Source organism: Delphinapterus leucas, chromosome 12 (genome assembly GCF_059928025.1).
Source record: "Delphinapterus leucas isolate spDelLeu-1000000601 "Yukka" chromosome 12, BTC_Dleu_Yukka2, whole genome shotgun sequence".
Classification (NCBI taxonomy): Eukaryota; Metazoa; Chordata; class Mammalia; order Artiodactyla; family Monodontidae; genus Delphinapterus; species Delphinapterus leucas.
Genome location: NC_143140.1, coordinates 34,988,954 through 34,997,958, shown reverse-complemented (window position 1 = coordinate 34,997,958; position 9,005 = coordinate 34,988,954).

The window sequence follows — 9,005 nt, the reverse complement described above, 5'->3', positions numbered from 1 at the left end:
CCTCTCACTGTTGTGGCCTTTCCCGTTGCGGAGCACAGGCTCCGGACCTGCAGGCTCAGCGGCCATGGCTCACGGGCCCAGCCGCTCCGCGGCATGTGGGAACTTCCCGGACCGGGGCGCAAACCCATGTCTTCTGTATCGGCAGGCGGACTCCCAGCCACTGCGCCACCAGGGAAGCCCTCGAATTAGCTTTGATTTATGAGAAAATCTCCCTGAGGTTAGGAACGGAGATCACTCTCCCATAAGTCACATGGGGTAGAGATTGAACTTAAACAGAAAAAGGAATTTGAATGTGGCAGAGGAAGGATGAAATAGATATCATGTAGACAATCAAGAGCATCTATCTTTGAGTCTACCTTTGAAACATTCAAGGCAGTTCACACTCTGGTCTCCCACAGGAAACCTGTGTTTGATCTCAAAGCAAGTTTGTCTAGTTTCCTGAACTATGAGCCACGCACAAAGGAAAGATGAAACCATGGGGACCATCCAAAGAAAACTCCCTGAATGAACATGTAAACAGAGTTAGCTTCCACAAGAAAACTTACACAAACAAACTCATCTCCAGACTAGGGAGGAGCAATGGAAGAAACACTAGCAAGAACAAAAGAAGAAAACAAAGGTTTTGCAAGCTCAAAGGAGACTCATTACGGTGGAAGATTAATTTAAAATTATTTTTAAATCTTTCAATATTATGTTTTTTTCTCACACCTTTCCCACTCCATCTCTCCCATTCCTTCTATATGTTATCATTTTTGGGGGGTATAATAGTTTTTGTAAGCTCTATTTACCACTATTAAAAAATACGCTGACGATATATATACTAAAGTACATAAAAGGGAAAAAAGTATGAGTGGGAGGAGAGTTTGGGAGGGTGGAAAAGAATTATATGACCTTGCTGGAATAGTTTAATAATTTATACAATTATGCCATGGAATACTACTCTAAATATTGGAATGGATCAAGTGGAGAATCAAATAACTGTCATTACTTTAATTCCTTATTTTTTCAACTCAATGTATTCATATATACAGCAAAAGTAATCTATTAAAAACATATTATATATCACCTAGCTTTCCTCTGGTATGACTTCCAACATGTCAAATTCAATATAAATTCATATTTAATGATTTTCAATGTCATTTAGAGGGAACATCACTTTTCTGAAATTTACCTAAAACATTTATGTACATGCATTATATACTTATGCTAATTTTTATGTGTTCAATTATTTAGAGAGTAAGTCTATATTTGTTAAGAAGGTAACAAAAGAATAGCAAGATACGTCTGCACTCTAATCTGAAATAATTGGTTTACATTTGCAAACAGAATTGAGAACATACATATATCAGGTGATTTTTTAAAACTTTCTACCACAAGTTGTTTCAAACAATATTTGGAATGTCCACAAAGTAATACAGTTTAAATAGCAAATGCTTCTAGAGGAAATAGATCTTGAGACCAGTATTGAAAGAACGTGTCAGGCCAGGACTTAGGTTAAAAGAGGTGTGAAAAGAAGTTCTCCAAAGGTAGAAAACGGCCTGCAATTATGTGAGGGCAAAGACAAGTGATGTTTCCTGTCAGAAGGAATGCAAGAGAATTTGTTTGGTGCATTATAGAAATTGTGGTTCTTGAGATGATAAGAAAGGACACTTCAAAGAAACATCGTATTGAATGACTCAGAATCCTAGGGGCAAATGTGGCCATTTACCTCATTTGCTTGGCAATAACAGTTGTTTGGGGGAAATGTACAAAACGATTTTTAATGAACTCTAATCTGTTACAGAAAATCTGCAGAAAGTAATGAGTATCAGTGTTAACTGATAGTGTTTGGAAAAGAGCACAGACTTATGAACTTTACAGCTAACTCAAGATATTGTGGATGATGCCTTAATTCTGAGGAGGCTTGACAGCACTCTTGGAGTACTTGAAAAAAAAGTTTTCTGCAAATTATTCAAATTATATAGTTTAGAAATTTCAATTTACTAGGCTTTATTGATTTCTAAGCTTCTTTAAATCAGTGGCACATGTTTTTATAACTTTATTTTTATATTAACCATATTTCTCATTAGCTTATAGACCCATATACTTTCTTGATAACATGATAAACTCATTTAAAATCCTGAAGATACATTCAACTAAGTCTTCATTACGACTGACAAGCTGCAATTTTATCTGACAATGATATTTTAAAAGTTACCTGAAAATGAACTAATTACATTCTCCTCAAAAAGATTTAAAATGGTCATTAATTTGTGCATTTTTTTCCTCATTATACATACTTATTCTGTCAAGGTGGTAAATACACACCTACAATTCTTTCTGTATATAATGAGCCACTAAATTTGCAATAGTTGAATTTGAATTCCAAGTGACAAAACTCCCATTAGAAATATTTGCACAACTTGCATCTCATGTAAAACTTTTTTAAGTTTAAAATGTGCTTAGCCAGAAATATATGAGCATTATGAGAAGTTTTACATAGTTGCAAGTGGCCTATAAATGCCTTCACGTCTTCCATGCTAATGTGGGTATTGCTATAAAAATGGAAAGTACACTGTAACAAATTTATCCAATTTGTGGTTCTCTGCCTTTAACATTGGTAACACATTGAATGTGCATAAGGCTCCCTTATTCATCTAATTAAAACATCACCATATCTAGGCCCCCAACTGCTCAATTCAAATGTATGTCTTAGCAGTTTACAGTAAAGTTGTTTCTCAGACTTAGAGGCATAGAAAAGAATAGAAAACTGCTTAGTTTTTTACCCCTAACCAATTTTACATATTTAAAATTCATTTATTATTAATTCAATAGGAGGAAAATTTTTCCTGCTGAGAGACACTTAAGTGAGAAGATCTAGTTCTTCATGAACTTGATGAAGAAAGGCCAGATGTCTTGTTATAAGTGCCTGACAATGTTTCAAATTTAAGATGCCTAAAACAAACTCAGAACCATTCCACCTAAATTAGCTCCCAGTTTAGAACTGGAATTTTTATTTTTGTCAGCAGTAACATTAATGTCCAGTTATCTATATATTACAGAAAGAAGTGATGTGGTTTGGACAAGGATGGTAGCTGCACAGCTGATAAGAAATAGTCAGAAAGACACACATACACACTTTAAATTCAGTAAAATTTGCCCTTTTTAGTATAAATTTCTAAGAGTTTTGACCAATGCATACAAGTAACTGCACAATTCCATCACTCCCCCTGCCTCAAAATTTTCTTTTGTCCCTCTGTAGTCAATGCTGAGACTACTAAGCCTGCCAAAGACATTATTCATTTATGTCAGTGTTTCTACAATTATTATTTCTATCATTTCCATTTGATTCCTTTGTATAATATCCGTCTCACTGCTAAAATTCCCAATATGTTCATGCATGTTGCCCACCTTTTCCATTAGAGCTTTTAACATGTTAAGAATAGCTATTTTAATTTTCCTGTCTAATGTTTTCAAAAGACTATCATATCTGAGTCTTGTTCTGTTGATCTTTTCTCTCTTGATAGTTGACCCCTGCCCCCATCCCTTTCCTCTTTGATATGTCTTGTAGTTTGTGATTGGAAGTTTGTCCCTGTGCATAGGATGAAGTTATATTTATGCTCGGGAATAAGCATGCCTCTTCTGCTAAACCTTTGCTCTGGGAATTTAGTTAACCTAATTAGAAATTAATTTTAGTTTGGTTTTTGTTGTACCATATCCTCAGATTATTCTGATTTCACCTTGTGCTTAAGGTGTAGTCTGGATGCCTGGAGGATTTTACACACAGTTTATATTCCATTCTTAGTGTTCATCTTTCCCTATTGATCCTGCATATCCTTGCATTTGCCCCTCCCCTGGAGGTAAATGGCTAGGACTTGTGGCTCTCTTCTTGCTGGCTTTATGGTGGGACAGTCTCTTTGTCCTCATCCATTCACAGTCTTAGACAGGTTGTGTGTTCCTCTACCTTGATGTTGGCTTTCTCTACTTTCTTTTTCCTGCCTACTGGTAGGAGCTAGTTGATGGGGCCAGGCCCTTTTCCTCTTTCCCCTAGAGCTTAATTGTGTTTTCTGTCCCCTAACTCTAACCACAATGGCTCTTTACCTGTGCTTTTAGGGTTTCCTACCTTTCCTTCAGAGGGGTAATTCCTTTGGTCCATATAGGAGAAAGATAACTGTATAGACTTCCTATCTTATCTGCATCAGAAAAGGAGGCTTTCTGTAGTTTTCTACCCTTTTCCCTCCAAAAAAAGAACACCTTTCTGGATGCACACTGTGAGGTACAGCAAGTAGAACATGCAAGGACATACTATTTCCCTTATGTCTGAGTCTCCCAGGGGTTTTGTACTCTTACGTTAGCACACACTTGGCTGAATAGTTTAGCATGGCAGAGTTTCCTGCCTCCTGTTCTCTGGCCCAGCTAAGCCAGTGTCCTGTCACTCCATGCAGATAGTTGACTTTACTTAGATTTCAGACTAGTTGATTACTCTGTGACCTCAGCTAGCTGAAAGATTTAGCAAGTTATAGTCTTTTTGATTACCTTTTTTTCTTATTTTATGGTGAGAGTAATACTCTTTCCAACTTTCTACATCCTAATCAGACACTAGAAGTCTGACTCTGGATATATTTTGAAGATCAAGCCAAAAGAATTTGTTGGTAGATTGGATGAAATTTGGGAGAAACAGAGGAGTTAAGAATGTATAAATATCTTCTCATTGATGTTAACTAGTTCATTATAAGGTTAAATATTATTTGACCTTTTAGTACAGAGAAAGAATTGAGAAGATTATGTGAGAGGCAAGATAAGAAATTTAAAGTATAGATAATTATGAGGATGGATGAAAAATAGAATACCCTACACTCTCCAAATTGGATTACCTAATGAGACATCTACAAATGTGTATCATCCCATTATTGAAATATATTTAGAAAAAGTTTGTAAAATAGAGAAATAGCTAATGTTTTTTAAATGAGAGGCAAGACAAAATGTATATAGGATCATAATTCCATAAAAATTACACAAAGAAAATATGACAAAATGTTAACAGAGGTTATGTATGAGTGATTTGTTTTCCTCTTGCTATTGTTATGCTGTTTCCAGACATTCCATGATGAAATTATTACTTTGTAATAATTAAAAGTAATTTTACATAAATAGATTGCATTGAAAGAGAATGTGGTTGACAGACGATTTCCTTGTATAAGCATTTCAATAGAAAGAAAGCGAATAGGAAATAACTAAAGATATAATTCAATATCAGAATATAATTAAAAGGATAATGAAACATGATGGAAAATGTTACAGCTCAAGAAGTAAACAACATGGTCAAAAGATGAATTTCGTTGATCTCCTTTCTCTAGTTATACCAGATTTAACCTGAATTTGTCCTTCGGCCAACCAGTACATTCCTTGCATAGTACTTAATTTCCTAATCACCAAGTCTAGACTACTACTCATATTAACACACTTGCTAAATGAAATGCAACTTCCTATATTCAACTCTCTTTCCCTTACTGAATCCATGATCATTCAGGGTACAACACTAGGTAAATTACCTTCTAAATGCCTGAGGAACACAATTAAGGTATATTAACTAGAAGATAAAAATAGGGGGAATTGTATTTAATCAGCAAATACTGGTCAGCAAGGTATTTGAGTCCTCTTAACTGACAGAATTAAAACAAGGATGTGGGAAGAGGAAGCAAAATCTTCAAACATGTTTTTGAACAATCTGTTTATATGACTGTACTATAGAACAGTTTGAGGGTTTTTTTTCCATTCCTTGGCTAAAAGCAAAGAAGATTTACTTTTCTTAAATCCATGTTTCTAGTCCATAGCTTTAATCTCAGTTTGTCACATGCATTATCAGTAACAATGAAGAGAAAATAAAATTTCAGTGGTTTAAAATACTTTTACAGTATTATTGAGAGGAAGAATGACCTGCAGTTATTTCTCATTTATAAAGGATTGATAAAATATAATTTAAAAATTCAAAAAAAATCACAAGTGGAAATTTCTTCTCATATGTTATCACCTCATTGATATAGAAATTATATAATATTTACTCTCTATGCATTTTCAACACATTGTGATATTTTTACAAAGTATAAATAGCCACTTTATGATTGCTCTTCTAAATATCACTATGCACTTTTAAGCAAACATGAAACTTCCTAATTGGGGTCACTGAATTGAAAAAGGTTGTTGATTCTTCTGAAAGAAAACAAAATGGAGAATAAATTTAAAATGAACTTGGACAAGAATCTGAACTTAAACTCAGCTGTATAACTACTGAATATATAAAAATGCTGCCATAAACATTCTTGACCAGAAGAAAAACTAAAAATTACAAGGGGAAAACCCATCGTGTGGTCATGTCAACTGAGTTTAGATTTCTCAGGTAATTTAGAGAGAAGCAGACAATTTTCATCCAGTTTGACAAGCGAAATGGGACTTACAAGAGAGGTTTTTATTGAACTTAAAATTTCATTTTAACCCTCAAAAATAGAAGTAAATATTAGGTAGAGCATGGCTTTCAGGCAAAGAAAAATAAATATACTTATTGATGCGAAGAAAGCATAGGTCCAGCCTATCAGTGTCACTGATTCATTCAATTATCTAACAAAGTTGATTGATACTATCAGAGACTAATTACATCAATATTCGAACTCTTCTCTCATAGTATAGCTTGAAAAATATTTATGAATGTAAGAAATGAAAGTCTATTTCCAAAATACTTTGGAAATAGCAATACAAGATGACAATATATGTCATGATTCAATCATTAATTTATTTAACAAATATGTATATCATTAGGCAGCATGTGGCTAGGCATTAAATAAGTGGGGTGGATGGATGGTGATATTCTGGAAGAGAAAGAATCTAGTTTATACTAGAAATTACAGAGCAGGTGTCATGTTAGTGGTGATGTTTGGGCTGTCTCAAAAGAGGGGTACATTTAGATGGTTTGTAGAAGAAAATATTCCTTCACAAACAACAATGGACTTGAGGAAGGCAGACAACTTCAAAGAAGGCAGGTATAGGCATGGTACATTTAGGTAGCTTGGAATAAGTCAATATGTGTCACACCGGCTAGAGTAGACGACTTATTTTAGACAACAGTAATGGGTGAGGCTGGGGAAATAAAATGGGAAAAAAACTGTGGAAGCCATCAAAAGTTCTGAAAAGCATGTTAAATTTTCTTGTGTAGATAACATTAAGTCATTTATGACTTGTGATTAATGTCTAATGTATATGAAGGCCATAGGAGTATGATACATGATGTGGAAGGGTCAGCTAAAAGGAAAGTATAAATCATCTTGGCATGACTCTTGCTGCTGTAATAATAATGATTCCAGAAGTATTTTAGTTGAGATTAATTGTATTTTTAAAGTGAAAGTTTTGAAAAATTGAAACCATAAGACATGGAAATATCTAATGTACACTTGAGCATTTTTGCATGAGAAAATTAAGATACAAACATGTTAACAAGTGTAATATAACATTAAACAAATTTTTATCTGAAGCACATTGCAAAGTAATGTGTTAGGCAGAATGCAAAAGTTTTCAAACTAGGTTACCAAGAAACAGCTAAACTTTTCATCTCTCACCTTTTTGGGGACATATAAAAACCTACAGTGATATTCATAATCAAACTCTTTGCACATTTTAAAATGTTTAATGACTATTTTATTCTGATTATTTAATAAATGAACTGCATTATAGTAAACAGAAAATTATTATAAAATTAAATGAACACTGCAATGTACTAAAACAATATAAATCTTCTAAAAAGATGAATCTAAACAAATAAGAAATAGCTAAAGAGTGATCAATAAGACCTAACTGTCCTAGACTTTAGGAAAACTAACATTTTGTGTATGATAAATATAGCATTTTCAACCATGTGGAAATGAAGAGTTTTGGGAATAATTGTTTAGACATTTATATAAAAATAAGCAATATCTTCACAATATATAAGAACATAAATTCCCAATTAATTAAAAATAAAATTAAAAGTAGAAAATAGCGAGAAAAATAGTGAATTATTTCTATTTTTTATTGTCATGTGACATGATGTAGTGATTATAAGTGAAATATAATTGAATAGAAGGTTAGCTCAAATAATGCAGGACTTGTACTTATTTTATTTGTCTTTTGTACCTAGAAGAGTTCCCAGCATGTGGTAGCAAAAAATTTTACAATTTGTATGAAAACACAAAAGACCCCTGAATAGCCAAAGCAATTTTGAGAAAGGAAAATGGAGCTGGAGGAATCAGGCTCCCTGATATCAGACTATGCTACAAAGTTACAGTCATCAAAGCAGTGTGATACTGGCACAAAAACAGAAATCTAGATCAATGGAACAGGACAGAAAGTCAAGAGATGAACCCATGCACCTATGGTCAACTAATCTATGACAAAGGATGAAAGAATACACAATGGAGAAAAGATAGTCTCTTCAATGAGTGGTGCTGAGAAACCTGTACAGCTATGTGTAAAAGAATGAAATTAGAACATTCCCTAACACCACACACAAAAATAAACTCAAAATGGATTAAAGACCTAAGTGTAAGACTGGATACTATAAAACTCTTAGAGGAAAACATAGGCAGAACACTCTCAGACATAAATTGCAGCAAGATGTTCTTTGATCCACCTCCTAGAATAATGAAAATAAAAACAAAACAAAATAAAAAAACAAATTGGACCTAATAAAACTTAAAATCTTTTGCACAGCAAAGGAATCTATAAACAAAACTAAAAGACAACCCACAGAATGGGAAAAATATTTTCAAATGAAGCAACCGACAAGGGATTAATCTCCAAAATATACAAACAGCTCACGCAGGTCAATAGCAAAAACAAACAAACAAAAAAACCCAATCAGAAAAATTTGTGGAAGATCTAAATAGACAGTTCTCCAAAGAAGACATACAGACGGCCAGAAAGCACATGAAAAGATGCCCAACATCACTAATTAGAGAAATGCAAATCAAAACTACAATCAAGTATACCTTATACTTGTC